The 16,978-nt window shown below is 37.9% G+C and overlaps 1 pseudogene; it reads left to right on the top strand.

Annotated features, from left to right (window-relative positions):
• The first annotated feature begins 345 nt into the window (after nt 1-345).
• Nucleotides 346-2,212, top strand: LOC117099451 (annotated as a pseudogene).
• The last annotated feature ends 14,766 nt before the right edge of the window (nt 2,213-16,978 follow it).

Here is a 16,978-nt window from a genome sequence, read left to right as displayed (position 1 = left end):
TGCTCCATCATCCAGGCTGGAGGGCAGTGGCATGATCTTGGCTCACTACAACCTCTGCTTCCAGGGTTCAAGCAATTCTCCTGCCTCAGCCTCCAGAGTTGCTAGGATTACAGGTGCCTGCCCCCATGCCTGGCTCAGTTTTGTATTTTTAGTAGAGATGGGGGTTTCACCATGTTGGCCAGGCTGGTCTTGAACTCCTGACCTCAAGTGATCCCCCCACATTGGCCTCCGAAAGTGCTGGGATTACAGGCATGAGCCACTGTACCCTGCCTGATTTTTCATGTGTTCTTTTGCCCATTTTCAAGTTATTTTCCTCCCAGAGATTGCAAGATAGAGTTCACTTAAATTCTGAAGTTATCTTTAACAGATGGGCAAAGTTTCCCTTCATGGTAGGTATATTCTTTGATCTTCAAGGTACTCATGGTTGAAAGAGCATATACATTTCAGAACTAAAATAAGATCAAAATTACTGATCATTTGTCTAACCTTAGCACTAAAAATAGGCCTCTGATGTTACAGACTCCACAATACGATTTCTTCATTAATCTGAATATATGTGTGCATGCGTCTCTGCGTGTGTATCTCAACTTACTGTAGCTTTAAAAAAATTCAAAATCCCCTTTACCATGAAAACAAGTTTACGCTTTGGTTTTCCTAAAAGCCTCTAAGGTCTAAGCAGAATTCTGTATATTATAATTTAAAATATTGTCATTAAAAAGTGCGTTTGGTGAGACCTCGCAAATGGTCACTTAAAACTGAAAGTAAATACAATGCTTTGTTGACTGGTAGGAGCTGCTCCATCCTCCTATCTGCCTCCTGCCATGCCCCTTCTCCCAACAACCGCTTAGCTGCTAGCTGAGTAGAAAGGATGTTCTAGCAGCTACAAGTAGCTCCTGAAGCGCCTGTATGACGTGCTTGGTCTATGTTTCTGTTAAAAAAAAGTCTAACAGAGGTTTTGGTAAAATTTACCCTAAAGGAATAAGAGGGTAAATTATTTTGTGAATGAGGCTCTGAGCTGACTCACTGTATATATTGTTGTAAAAATGTGTAACTGGAATTAATATGCTGCATGTTTGAACTGTAAATGCTTACAAAGTATTTTTTAAAATCCCTCTAACATTCAAATGTTTTACTGTATACGTGATGTCTTGTTAGTTGGCAGGTTAAACATCGTTTTCAGGGTCCTCGGCTGCACTCATGTGCAGGGGGCTGTGGGAATAACTGATAAGCCCCCAACATTCGAGGGTGTTGCTTTGATTTTTCTTGTAACATTTCTTGAAACAATGTAGGTTGAATCACATCACTGACTCCCCTTGGCAAAGAAAAAACGGTTGCCTTTTACAAAGAACAGTATGTTCCTGATCTAGAAATTGCAGCTTCTGGAAAAGTTGCCCCATTCCTGGCCCGGCGCGGTGGCTCACGCCGGTAATCCCAGCACTTTGGGAGGCTGAGGCGGGTGAATCATGAGGTCAGGAGATCAAGACCATCCTGGCTAACACAGTGAAACACCATCTCTACTAAAAATACAAAAAATTAGCTGGGCGTGGTGGTGGCGCCTGTAGTCCCAGCTACACGGGAGGCTGAGGCAGGAGAATGGTGTGAACCCAGGAAGCGGAGCTTGCAGTGAGCCGAGATGGCACCACTGCACCCCAGCCTGGGCCACAGAGCGAGACTCCATCTCAAGGAAAAAAAAAAGTTGCCCCATTCGTGATGCAGAGTTCTGATGCAGAGTATTTGAAGTTGATATGGAAACTGACAAACAATCTGTGATTAACAAGACCATGTTGGAAGATTTTGAGTGGATGATGAACGGTGAAGGATATGATGACTTAGTTCCTCTACCAAATGTTAATGCAGCAATATTTAAAAAGGTCAGGCCATGGTGCACTCACCACAAGGATGATCCTCCTCCTCCTCCCCAGGGTGATGAGAACAAAGAAAGGAGAACAGACCATACTCCTGTCTGGGATCAGGAATTCCTTAAAGTTGACCAAGGAGCACTTTTTAAACTTATTCTGGCTGCAGACTACTTAGACTTCAAAAGTCTCCTTGATGTTACATATAACACTCTTGCCAATATGATCAAGGGGAAAACTCCTGAGGAAACTGACAAATCCTTCAATATCAAAATGACTTTATGGAAGAGAAGGAAGCCGAGGTGCACCAAGAGAACTGTGGCGTGAAGAGAAGCAAAATGTGTCTGACACTGTAACACTATAAAGATCGTTCCAAACACTAGTTGTACTGCTCTGTTTACAGTTGCCAATGTTAGATAAATGCAGCAGCAAATCAATTCTATTAGCAAAATATTGTCTTCATTGCATGAGTAATCTGAGTAGTTTTGGAGTGTATGGCTAAGTTTCTTCTTCTATGATTGAAAGTTTCTTTTTTTTTTCTCTTAATAAAACTAAACTGTGGGTTCTCTATTTAAAAAATATAAAAGAAATAGAAGAAAAAATTAAAACACTCCCAGTTTGTAGATGACATGATTTTCTGAGTAGAACTAGTTAAGTGAATTCAGCAAGTTTTTAGGATGTGAGATCAACACACAAACATACTAAAACTTTAGACATGTGGAGATGGACTTTAAAACACAATATGATTTAAAATTATTTCAAAGAAAAGGTAATATTTAGGTACAAAATTATGTCCAAATTTTAACAGAATACATAAAAGATCTGTATCCTAAAATTCAGAAAGAGCTGATGAAAGGAATCATAGACCTAAATAAATGGATATATATCGTGTTCATGAATTGGAAATTTCAACATATTAAAGATATCAGTACTTTAAAAGTTGACTTACAGATTTAGTGCAATTTTTATTAAAGTCCCAATAAAGCGTTTTATAGACATAAACAAGTTTATTCCAAAACATATGTGGAAAGGCACGGGACCAAAAATAGTGAAAACAATTTTCAAAGAGTAAAGTGAGAGGAATCCCTGTGCCTGGTGTTGCTATATGTCTATAGAAAACAATGCAATGTGGTGCTGACAGAGGCAGAGACATGTAGACCAAAGGAACAGACTAGAAAATCCAAAAATAGACCCACACAATTATGCCCAATGAATCTGTAAAAACAATTAAATGGAGGAAGGATAACATTTCAATAAATTGTGTTGGGGACAATTACTATGCATCCATGGATAAAATAATGAGCTTTACATTCAATCTCAGACCTTACCAAAAATGAACTAAAAATAGATCACAAATTATTCCCTGCTGGAGTGCAGTGGGCCATCTCGGCTTACTGCCACCTCCGCCTCCCGGATTCAAGCAATTCTCCTGCCTCAGCCTCCCAAGCAGCTGGGATTATAGGCGCCCACCACCATGCCCGGCTAATCTTTGCATCTTTAGTAGAGATGGGGTCTCGAATTCCTGACCTCAGGTGATCCACCCTCCTCAGCCTCCCAAAGTGCTAGGACTACAGGCGTGAGCCACCATGCCTGGCCTAAAACTATAAATATTTTAGAAAAATAAACATAGGAGAAAGTCTTCAGGACTTAAGAGTAGGTGGTGTTTATAAAACAGATGGTGCTTTCATAAAACTATATGGTGTTTTTAAAATAAAACTAAACACATACCTATCATACAGCCCAGCAATGAAAGTTTTAGGCATTACAGTATTACAGAGAAATGAACATTTCTGTTCACATGAAAACACATGTACAGTTGTTCATAGTGACTTTACTTGTATTAACCAAAAGCTGGAAATAACCCAAATGTTTTCCTACAGTGAATGGTTAAACAAACTGTGGTAAGTTCATAGAATTGTCTTTCCTTTGAGATACCGGAGGGGAAGGGTCCCTCTGTAGCATGAGAGAGGTATGTACAGACAAGTTGTCCTGTGTCAGCTGCTGGGCAGAACCTGCTGGCCATGGGAGACCTATGACCACTAGTGGAGCTGATCATGCTCTGCTTCTACTCTATGTGAGTAAAGCATTAATCTATTCAGCAATTGGCTGTACTGTGCTTTCCTTGGCAACTCCAATACCAAAATGCAGTAGGCAGAAGTGTCAGGGTTTTCACTCCTCGTGACAGGCAACTGATGTCACTTGCTTGATAGTAACCACTATACCATTCCTATTAGAAATGTTAAAGAAAGTCCTTCAACTTGAAACAAAGGACACTAGGCAGTAACTTCAAGTCCTATAAAAATATAAAGTTCTTTGGTAAAGATAAATGTATGGACAAATATTTAAAATTGTGTTATTATAATTCTTATTTGTAATGCCACTTTTAATTATTTAATAGGATTTCAAGTTTAAAAAGCATAACTATAAATCTATATTAATGGGTACACAATACAGAAAGCTAATTTGTGACATAAAATGGGAGTGTGAAGAGAGTTATAAAGGGGTAGAGTTTTTGTATGTGATTGAAGTTGCTATCAGTTTAAAACTGATTTTTCTAGCAACTGTTTTATATAATCCCTATGGTAACACAAAAGATATATCTAGAGAATGTATACAAAGAGAAATAAGAAGAAAATAAAATAAATATCACTAAAAATCAACTGAACACAAAGGAAGGCAGTAAGGGAGAAATAAAGGGAAAAAAACTATAAGACATAGACAAAAAAATTAGCAAAATGGCAAGAGTAAATTGCTAATCATAAGATATATTTTGGCAGAATGGATGAAAAAACAAGATGCAACTATATACTGTCTACACAAGACTTGTTATAAATCCAAAGACATGCATTGAGGAAGAGAAAGAATGGAAAAAAAGACAATTCATGCAAATATTTAAAAAGGAGCAGCAAGTGGCTATATTGATATTGGATAAAAGAGATGTTGAGTTGAAAGCTGTCACAAGAGAGAAGGAAGAGCACTATGTAATGACAAATGGGTCAATTCACCAAGAAGATACAATACTTATAAATACATACATATAGATTTATATATATACACACTGAGCCTGAGAGCTCCTAAATTTATGAAACCAACCTTGACATAATTAAAAAGAGGAAAATACTGAACTGCAGTAATTATGGGGACTTTAATATCACAATTTCAATAATTGATGAAACATCCAGAGAAAAGATCAATAATAAATAGGGGACTTGAGCAACATTATAGACCAACTGAAACTGACAGACATATACAAAACACTTCACCCAAAAACAATAGAATACACATTTTGTTCTCAAGTATACATGGAGCATAGTTCAGGATAAACCATATGCTAAGCCCCCCAAAAAGTCTTAATACACTTAAAAGATTAAAATCATCAAGGTACTTTTTTTTATTACGATGGAATGAAACTAGAAATCAATAGCAGGAGGAAAACTGGAAAGTCTACAAATGTGTGGAAATTAAATGACGAACACTTAAGTAACCAATGGGTCAAAGAAAAAAACACAAAGAAAATTAGAAAATATATTGAGAGAAATTAAAATGTAAACACAATATATTAAAACTTGTGAGATGCTGGAAAAGTAATACTAAGAAGGAATTTTATAGCTGTAGATGTTTATACTATAAAGGAACTAAATCAACAATGTACCTGTATTCCTTAAGGAAGTAGAAAAAAGAAACTTCACACATCTAGCACACAAAAAGATACAATAAAGATTACAGCAGAGATAAACAAAATTGAGACTAGAAAAACAATAAATTAGTGAAACATAGGGTTGACTATGTAAAACATGAACAGAACTGTCAAGCCTTTAGCTAGAACAACTGTGAAAAAGCAGGAAGCTCAGGAGCCAGGCTCAGTGGCTCACACCTGTAATCCCAGCACGTGGGAGGCCAAGGCGTGTGGATTAGGAGGTCAGGAGATCAGGAGACTATCCGGGCTAACATGGTGAAACCCCGTCTCTACTAAAAATACAAAAATTAGCCGGGCGAGGTGGCAGGCGCCTGTAGTCCCAGCTACTCAGGAGGCTGAGGCAGGAGAATGGCGGGAACCCGGGAGGCAGAGCTTGCTGTGAGCCCAGATCGCACCACTGTACTCCAGCCTGGGCGACAGAGCAACACTCCGTTTCAAAAAAAAAAAAGAAGGAAGCTCAAATGGCTAAAATGAGAAATGAAAGTGGAGACATGACAATTGATTTCACTGAAATAAAAAGGATTATGAGAAATTAATAGGAACAATTATACACCAAAAAATTGTTTAACCTAGATGAAATGGATATATTCCTAGAAATACAGTCTACCAAGACAAAGTCAAGATGAAATAGAAACCCTTAATAGATCTATAAGCAGTAAGGAGATCAAAGGAGTTATCAAAAATCTCTCAACAAAGAAAACCTAGAATCAGATGGCTTGACTGATGAAGTCTATCAAACATTTAAGGATTTAACACCAATCCTTGTCAAACTCTCCCAAAATACTGAAGAATAGAGAACACTTTCAAATTCATTCTCTGAAGCCAGAGATACTCTTAATACTAACTGATTTGTTTTTCTAAGACCACCAGAGCGAGTACAAAAGAACCAGCGAGTAGGCAAGGCTAGGAGCAAAACTGCAAATTTATTTTTTTTGGTCACCTAGCTTCAGGGAAGAAGGTGTGGAGGGTGAGGTCTGTCGGCCTCCGGCAAAGGAGGCCGAGAGAGTCGCCCTGTGGAGCTCTCGACGAAGTTCCTGATGCAGTCCCGACAGGAGCAGGGGCTGAGAAAGTTCGCGCCTGGCCTCCTGTCGGGAGCGGCTTTTCTAGGAGTGGGAGGGCAATAGGCGGGACACGGGCGTGTTGGGGGGGTGTTCCATAGGTGCCGCCAGGTAAATCTCGGTCTCTTCGGATTGAGGTCACCTGGCGCATGCCCGGTTGATCTGCACCTTCCCGGGCGCCCGCTGCATTTTCGCGCCCGGGAAAAGTTGGTGATGAAGAAACCAGAAGTGCACCATCTTACCTCCGTTCGTCCAAACACTAACCACACACAAAGACACTACAAGAAAATAAAACAAGAGACCATCATGATGAATATTGATGGAAAAATCCTCAACAAAATACTGGCAAACAGAATTTGATAGCAGGTTAAAGGGGTTATACACAGTGATCAAGTGAGATTTATTCCTGGAATGCAAGAATGTTACACCAAATAAATATCAGTCAGTATAACACACCAAATTAACAGAATAATGAAGAAATTGACATTATTTCAGTTGATGCAGAAAAAGCATTTGACTAACAACTTTGTCAAAATTCAAATTTTACCATAAAAACACTAAGCAAACTAGGAATTGAAAGAAACTACCTCAACATAATAAAGGTAATAAATAAAAAGCCCCCAGTTTGGCGGGCCGTGGTGGCTCATGCCTATAATCCAAGCACTTTGGGAGGCCAAGACAGGCAGATCACAAGGTCAGGAGATTGAGACCATCCTGGCTAACACGGTGAAACCCCGTCTCTACTAAAAATACAAAAAATTAGCTAGGCGAGGTGGCAGGCACCTGCAGTCCCAGCTATTCAGGAGGCTGAGGCAGGAGAATGGCATGAACCCAGGAGGCAGAGCTTACAGTGAGCTGAGATTGGGCTACTGTACTCCAACGTGGGCGACAGGGTGAGACTCCATCTCAAAAAAAAAAAAAAAAAGCTCCCAGTTTACATCACACTCAGTGTTGAAAGACTGAAAGACTTTTCTCTAAGATCAAGAACAAAGCCAGTATGTCCAGGTTTGCCAGTCTATTCAACATAGCACTTAAAGTCCTAACCAGAACAATTAAGCAAGAAGAGGAAATTCAAAAAGATATCCAAATGGAAAGGGGAAAGCTAAATCATCTCTCTTCTCAGATTGTATGATCATATATGTAGAGAACCCTAAAAATATCACAAAAACCTATTAGAAGTACAATTTACCCAGAATTCTACTACTCCTTACCAAGGAGGGTCTATTCTTATACTGATATATGACATACTTCCAAACTTTCTCAATATCAAAGAGATTGTCTCACCAACAGCTACAGTTATATTGTACTGATCTGTAATATTTGTTATTTCTAGCTAGAAGAAATTATCTGACAGTTTGACATATATTTGATCTTAAAGAATCACACAGAAAAAGGCTTCTCTTATACTGTCAAATTTTGAAGTAGGAAAAAGACTATCAAGATTGCTAAAAAAACAACCCATAACATATCTGAAATGCTTTGTATCCTGATAACCTCAGAATTCAGGTAAAATGTTGATTTGATGTTTACACAGGGAGTAATATTTTAGTTACTTAAATACTAACATGAGTATCATTTAAATTACTCTGGTTTAAGGGTAGTACAAGACTCTGTGACTGTAAACACTTCAACTGAGCCAAGTTTGAATTATTTAATGCGTTATGTCATTTATTTATTTTCCACAAAGAAATGTCCTTCCACCTCAGGCCAAAAGAAAAGAAAGAAAACAAAAGTCTAGAATATGAAGGAGGACCATGGGAAGAGAAAGGAGGCAAAGAACTACAAAGACGGATCTCACAAAATGGAAATGACATTTATTGGAATTAAGGAACACCTTCCTTTAGTAATATCATAGTACAGCCAACATAAAACAAGAACGTATTATTGTATCCAAAGTCAATGGACAGTGTAATTAATACCCAGGACAATCCATGACTCATCACATCCTACAGCCATGTTAACGGACGCCAACAGGCTCAGCGGTGCCCCCAGTGCTATGCCTGCTAGAGGACAAAGCTTAAAGAAAGTGAAATACTATGATAAAGACTATTTCACTAAAATAGCGAGATAAAGTGGAAAAAAACAAGGAAGTGAAAAAAACAAGAATGTTCTTTGCTGATCCACATGCTCCATGAGAAATCTTATCAAGGATCTTGTAAAAGTGATAAAATCATAGAGGAGAAAGACAGTTGCAGAGGTCAAACCCAATTTCACATTTTGTTTAATTTGCTGAAAGCATTTGGTAAACAATCTGTGTATTCAAACAAGAATAATTCAAAATGTTGCCACCACATTTCACAAACAAATCATTTTCAAGGATAAGCCATCTTTTCTTCTAATGAAATTAAACAACAGTCATTAATCATTTGGCATTTCTATAATGGTTTTATCTTTGTTGATTGTAAAGTGAGTCCCGACAACATAAACCGAAATGCTAGCATTTCACGAGTGCAACACAGCAGAGCATTTTTTTTTTTTTTTTTTTTTTTTGAGATGGAGTTTCACTCCTGTTTCCCAGGCTGGAGTGCAATGGTCCCATCTCAGCTCCCTGCAACCTCCGCCTCCTGGGTTCAAGCAATTCTCCTGCCTCAGCCTGCCAAGTAACTAGGATTACAGGCATATGCCACCACACCCGGCTAATTGTGTATTTTTAGTAGAGACAGGGTTTCTCTATGTTGGTCAGGCTGGTCTCGAACTCCTGGCCTCAGGTGATCCACCCGCCTCGGCCTCCCAAAGGGCTAGGATTACAGGTGTAAGCCACCATGCCCAGTCTGCATCATATTTTTAATTTCTGAAAATTATACTTTGAAAATAAATATTCTAGTAATAAAAACAGGTAACTCAAGGGACACAGAGATTTGCTTTTGTTCAGAGAAAACTTACTTCCCTTAACTGGAAGACTGATTTTTTTTTTTTAACTACTGAACTATGACAGGAATGTTTTGAACTGGAGCACTAATTATGGGCTACTTGTGTATCTGGGCCCTTCCTCAATAAATTTACAATCTATAAAAGTAGAAGGCAACCAGATAATACAACTTGTAAGTAGTACTGTGAGAGATTTTTAGAGAAAAACGTGCTGGCATATAAAAGGATCATGAGGCTGTATTGACTCAAACTTGTTCAAGAAGTAAGCAAAAGCCTAATGATAACAAAAATGTGCGTTTATAAGTATGCAGTTTTAAAAAGAATGCGAAGTTGATTTTCCACCACCCCTCTCTAAGACTCCCTTTTGTAGGTTGCTATGCTGGGCTTTACGACAGCTGTAACACCTGCTCCTCCCCAGTTCTCCTCCTTTACCTAATTTCTGATGTAGGTGTTCATAAAATCCTACCCCAATCTTCTTTGCTTCTCATTTCTGTCCTCTACTTGGCAACTGTATCCATTTTACCAGGTTTAAGTAACTATCACTGCTATGTGTTCATGCTCAATTTCTCTTCTTAGTTCCAGAATAGGAGCTAGTGTGGATTATTTATATGTGGGTATCTTTTTTGTGTGTGTGATGGAGTCTCACTCTGTCACCCAGGCTGGAGTGCAATGACATGATCTTGGCTCAGTGCAACCTCCACCTCTCGAGTTTAAGCGATTCTCCTGCCTCAGCCTCTTGAGTAGCTGTGATTACAGGTGCCTGCCACCATGCCTGGCTATTTTTTGTATTTCTGGTAGAGATGGGGGTCTCACCATGTTGGCCAAGCTGGTCTCGAACTCCTGACCTCAAATGATCCACCCACCTCAGCCTCCCAAAGTGCTTGGATTACAGGCATCAGCCACAGCGCCCAGCCTATATGTGGGTATCTTACAGACTACCTCAAGCTCAACAAGCACAAAACTCCTCTAGGCAGCAAATCTCTAAACCCTGCTCCTCTCCTCCTCCTAATTTCCCCGTTATCACTCAGGCTTGAAACCCTGGCATTGTCTATCTTTCAAACATTCTCTTCTTTGATTCTCTTTCCATATGCATTTAGATCTCCTCTTTCAAGTTGCCAAAGGTACCTTTATATTATATCATGTAAATTTTTTTTTGTATTTTACTCTTCTGAATGATTACGTTGTTTGGTAAAGAACAAACATCCATACTCTTCAATCTTCTATCCTTAGCTTCCATGATTGGAGCCAATTCTATGATTTCTTATTCATCCAACCTGTACTTCCAATGCTTCCCCAGCACGTCCTGCTGAAATCTCTATGTTGGCCTCCCATATAGGATAAAAGTCCTGTGTTCTTGTTATAAAATATAGAATGTGGGGGGTTTAAAGAAGGCCATCTTTTACCTCCTGTGAAAGTTAAAGGGAGCACAGTCTACAAGACCACTCTCACTTCTAACACCAGTTGCAAGTTCAAGGGATTCCCAAAACTACTTTCAGGTTTGAGAATTCACTAGAAGGGCTCGCAGAACTCACTGAAAGGCGTTAGACTCATGGCTATGATTTATTACAGTGACAGAATACAGATTAATATCAGTCAGGAAAAGAGAAGCATAGAGAAAAGCCCAACAAAGTGCCCAGTGTGAACTATTGTTCTCTCTTTGTGGACTCAGGACAGCATTTCCTGGCATCAGTGTGTGACATTGCTCAGGTGGTATTGCCAAGCAGGGATGCTCACCCGAGCCTTGATGTCCAGAGTCTTTTTTTTTTTTTTTTTTTGAGACAGAGTCTCGCTCTGTCGCCCGGGCTGGAGTGCAGTGGCCGGATCTCAGCTCACTGCAAGCTCCGCCTCCCGGGTTCACGCCATTCTCCTGCCTCAGCCTCCCAAGTAGCTGGGACTACAGGCGCCGCCACCACACCCGGCTAATTTTTTGTATTTTTTAGTAGAGACGGGGTCAGCGTGTTAGCCAGGATGGTCTCGATCTCCTGACCTCGTGATCCGCCCATCTCAGCCTCCCAAAGTGCTGGGATGATGTCCAGAGTCTTATCCATTACTAGACAGTTGACTATGTATGTGACTGTCTTAAGTTTTCGGCTCTGCAGGACAGGACTCAAAGCCCCAACCCCACTCTAAATCACATTGTTAATATCTTGCTGGCTCAAGGTCCCCAGGAAGGCAAAGATGTTCCTATCAGGCATGACATTTCAAGAGCTAGAGATTACCTCCAAGAAGCCAAGGGTAAAAAGCAGACCTTTCTTTAGGCAAGAATAGCCTGGGCAACATAGGCCCCATTTCTACAAAAGATAAAAAAATTATCTCATGGTGGCACATGCCTATTGTCCAAGCTGTTCAGGAAGTTGAGGCGAGAGGGCTCCTTGAGTCCAGGAGGTTGAGGCTATGGTGAGCTCTGATCACGCTGCTACACTCCAGCCTGAGTGACAGAGTGAGAACTTGTCTAAAGGAAAAAAAAATCTTTACTACAGACCCTCCTACTTTCTTAGGTTTTCAAGATAAAATGGATTTGTAGCTGGGCTGGAAAACCTCTATCTTTGAATCTGGAAACACCTGGATGTCTGGGTTTTGACTCTCGGCTAAGCTCGGGTCAGTAAGGTTTATGTAATTCTGTTTAAGTTCTGACCTGGAGACTTTGATACTCAGTTTCTTTACTAATGGTGTTCCACCGACATAACCAGTTGAAAAGCATGGCTTGCTTATATGACTATAGGGACTTATAACACTCCCAGTGAGGGCTTCTCTTAACTCCCAGGAAGACAAAATTCCTGGTCCAAATGTTAGAGGTTCAAGTTAGAAACACAGCCTGGTCCTGTATGTGCAAAGAAGGTGGCCCTGGAGAGTTGGGATGTCAAAATGTCTCTTGGACTCCCAGTGCTTGCTTCCTTTTCCTTCTCTTGCTGTATCATATAATTTGCATTTAATATAATATATTATATAATACAGTATCTCTTGCTGTATCATATAATTTGCATTTTTGTAAAAAAGAAATAAGTACATTTTGTGTAATCTGGTGAATCCTTTCAAATATATGAACTGTGGGAAAAAATATACCAGTGTTTATTACACTTACAGAAATTTTACTAAGAATTAGAAAATTTTCAAATATCATAACCTGAACCAAGGATTTCCTATGTAACTAACGTCACTATCTCCTTCATAGTTCAGAAAAGTGATGAGATGAAATTCAATAAATAAATCTGGGGTTTTGGTAAATATAATGTCAACCACTTTCTCACTCTTGAATAACAGTTTAAATTTTAGTTACTTTTATGATTTTAAGATACTTCATTAATTTAACTACCAGAAAATATTTGTTAAACTGCACACTAGGTTTCAGACTCTCAAAAATGATGAAAATTCATAAAAACTATATTATAAAGAAGAAGTTACCACAGCAGAGACAGGGATATAGAAAGAAAACTGAACAAGTCTGGTCAGAGGCAGGCCTGGTACAAGGACCTGGGGAAGACAGTGTCACTGAGAGTCGGTGGAGGAAACGAGGCTCCATAAACAGAACTTTGGTTGCGATCTCTGGTTTTCCAGCCAAACTTTCCTCTAATTTTTCTCTCAGATTCCTCAAAGAAATGGGCGGCAATTGTAAAGTGACAGTAATGATTAAGCTAATTACCAGACAAAAACAAACAAAAACAAATATGACTTAAAACTACCATCTCTCAACAAGTATGATTTAGGCCTTCTATGGTCATGGATTAAAATACTTAATACTGTTAACAAGTCAATACTCCTCAAAGTAATCTGTAGATTCAAGCAATCCCTATAAAACTCCTAACAGCCTTTTTTTTACAGAAATAGAAAAATCCATTCTAAAATTCATGTGAAATTTCAAGGACCCAAAATAGCTAAGACAATCTTGAAGAACAAAGTTAAAGACTCACACTTCCAGATCTTATAATATGTTATAAAACTACAGTAATCAAAACCAATATATTTCTGGCATAAAGACAGATCTATAGACCAATGTAATAAAATAGAGGACCTGGAAAGAAACAGTCAAATATTTGGCCAAATGATGTCAGATAAGAATACCAAAATCACTCGATGGGGAAAGGACAGTCTGTTTAAAAACGGTGTTGGAAAAACTGAATATCTGCATGCAAATGAGTATGGTAGGGGCTTATCTTACACCATATACAAAAGTTAACACAGATGGATTAAAAGCCTAAATGTAGGATGCAAATCTATACAACTCCCAGAAGGAAACATGGAAGAAAAGCTTCACAATATTAGATTTGGCAACGATTTCTTGGATATGCCTCCAAAATCACAAGCAGCAAAAGCGAAAATAGACAAATGAGATTACATCAAACTTAAAAGCTTTTGTGTACCAATGACACAATCAACAGAATATAAAAGTAACTTACGACATGGGAGAGAATATTTGCATTTTATACATATACATATATGGGGTTAATATTCAGACAATCTAAAGAACTACAATTAAACAAGAAAAAAAAATTGAATAACCTCGTTAAAAAATGGAGAAAGGGGCTTCAGGAGACATTTCTCCTAAGATGATATACAAATGGCCAACAAGCCTGTGAAAAGATGTTCAATATCACTAATCATTACAGTAATGCAAATAAAACCAATGTAAATAAATTGATAACTGCTATGGAAAACAGTAAGCCAGTTCCTCAAAAAATTAAAAACAGAACTACCATATGATCTAACAATCCCACTTCTTATGGTTATTTTATATGTCAACTACACGGTGCTATGGAGTACTCAGATATCTGGTTAAACATTATTTCTAGATGTGTCCATGAGGATGTTTCTGGATGAAATTAACATTTGAATTGGTAAACTGAGTAAATCAGATTGCCATTTGCAATGTGTGTGGGCCTCATGCAATCTATGAAGGCCAGAATAGAATAAGAAGCTGACTAAAAAAGAATTCCTTCTTTCTTCCTGACAGTCTTTGAGCTGACACATTGGTCTTCTCCTGCCTTTAGACTGAAACTTACACCATTGGCTCTCCTGGGTCTGAAGCCTTGAAACTTAGACCATAATTATACCATCATCTCTCCTGGGTCTCCAGATTGTCAACGTTAGATCTTCAGCTTCTCAGCCTCCATAATCACATAAGCCAATTCCTTATATTAACTGGATAACCTGGATTAGTACCGAGTATAACCAAAGGGACTGAACACAAGGTCTCAAAGAGGTATTTGCACACTGATTTTATAGCAGGTACTATTTTCAATAACCAGGAGTCGGAGGCAACCCAAATATCCATCAATGAAAGAATGGGATAAGCAAAATGAGGTCTATTCATACAATAAAATATTATTCCACTCTAAAAAATGAAGTACTGATGTATGCTATAACATGGATGAACTTCAAAAACATTATGCTAAGTGAAAGAAGCGAGACACAAAAATGTCATGTATTGTTTGATCTCATTTATACAAAACACCCAGAAAAAGTAAGTCTATGGAAATGGAGAACAGACTAGTGGTTGCCAGGAGCCGGGCAAGAGAGAAATAGGGAGTAATTGCTTAATGGCTATGTGGTTTCCTTTGGGATGATGAAAATATCTTGGAACTAGCTGGAAGTGATGGTTGCACAGCAATGTTAATGTGCTAAATGCCACTGAATTATACACTTAAAATGGTTAGTGGTTAATTTTATGTTACATGAATTTTACATCATTATAAAAATTCGACCCAAAAAGTGTGATTTAAACACTCTTGATTTACAATAATTTATTATTAAATCCTTACATATGGGTCTTCCAGGTTAAGGTTGAGTTCCAGACAATAAATTTAGTGAAATGACCATACAACTGTAAATAGGCTGCATTTCAAATTGTATGCATATGCAATTTTGCAAAATAGATAGGCTTTTAAATGTTTGATAAACATATTCCAAAAAGGCAAAGTCAATAAAAAAGTAAAGCTCTCAAAATTAGGATTTGACTACTTTGTTTTCAAAAATATTGCATTAATATTTAACCTAAAATTGTAATTTCTAAATATCATTCAATAAAAAGCCAGATTACTAAAATCTGAAATATAATCCAAAGAAGAAAGTGCTAATAAAGTTAAACTGTTTTTTCTTCCCAATTATCTCCTAAAGAAAAGTCTTTTCTCCAAGGTTATTCACACACAAGACTGAGAAAACAAAATTATACACACACACACACACATACACACACATGCATGCAAACAGTTTACAGTAAACCACCCTGACTTTCCACTTTGTCAAAACAGTAGTCTGTTCTTGGAATTATTCTGTCTCTAATCTTAATCATTCATTGAACTTTCTCAGTTACATGGCCCATAAGGTTATAACCACCATATTCTACTCTAAGGGTGCAAAGTGAGTAAACTACGGTGGCAATGAGATTCACAGAATGGTCCAAAGATATTTGATACAGTCTAATTGGACATAGGTATTTGCTTTTCTCTCTTGCCAGACAATGTTCAAATTAACTCTCATTGCCTGCCAAAACACTACTTTATCAATGACTTGGTAGAGCAACATACTTCCCTCTTTGAAAGTTTACAGAGTGGTATACTCCCTGCTGTCAGTGAAATGTTCAAATAGAAAGTCCAATGAATTAAATAATACATGTGACAGTTTTATTAAAATTTACCTTTGTCAAAAGGATCATTTAGAAGACAATCTTTTAACAGAAAAGAGGTAGAAGGACTAAACACGACTTTTTATTATTTCGCCTAATATTTCTTCAGCATTAGAATCCTGATCTACTTAGTCATGCTTTCTCAAAACACTGACTACGGTTTATGTTGGTAGAACCAGAAAAATGCCCTAATGTGTCCATATAAAAGAATTAATTCTGAGCATTTTATGTAACACTTTTTATATTATACTATTTCTTCCTTTGAGAAATACAATTATTAGTGTACAATCTATCACCATAGGTTAAAATCAGATTACAAAATACAGGGAAAATACTTACACTAGGCAAGTTCACCCTGAAGCATTTCTTTATGACACTTTTAGCCATATGAACTCACCACTATTTATTAGAATGCAACATCTCAAAATAGAATATGGTATAAAACTCACTTTTTCAAATAAATACATAATTAAAAATATTAAAATATATAATTTATAAAATCTAAAATCACAAATTTTAGGCTCAAACTTCATAACAGTGACCATTTTTTTTTCAATCTCCCCCCGCAAAAAAATATTATAACCCTTGTGTATTTCTCTACTTTGCTCACAGATACAAAGGCCAGCCAGATGGAACTGGTCAATGTTCCCAGATCTTAAATGCAGTGACTCAAATCTAATAAAAAGGCATTTGGAATACAGCATTGATAAAGTTGTATGACTGTACAGGGAAACATTCTGTTTGTAGCCATGAGATATGAACTTCTGTTTACTACTTCTTCTAATAGTTACTAGAAATATGAGAGCCAATAGACCCTTCATTTTTATTTCACCCTTTCCTCTGAGTTGTATTAAATGACATTTGGAATGTCAAATGCATC

The sequence above is a fragment of the Trachypithecus francoisi genome, unplaced genomic scaffold (assembly GCF_009764315.1).
Source record: "Trachypithecus francoisi isolate TF-2019V2 unplaced genomic scaffold, Tfra_2.0 Lachesis_group16, whole genome shotgun sequence".
In the NCBI taxonomy this organism is placed as follows: Eukaryota; Metazoa; Chordata; class Mammalia; order Primates; family Cercopithecidae; genus Trachypithecus; species Trachypithecus francoisi.
The sequence above is the reverse complement of the archived record's forward strand: the minus strand, read 5'-3'. Positions and strand labels throughout refer to the sequence as shown.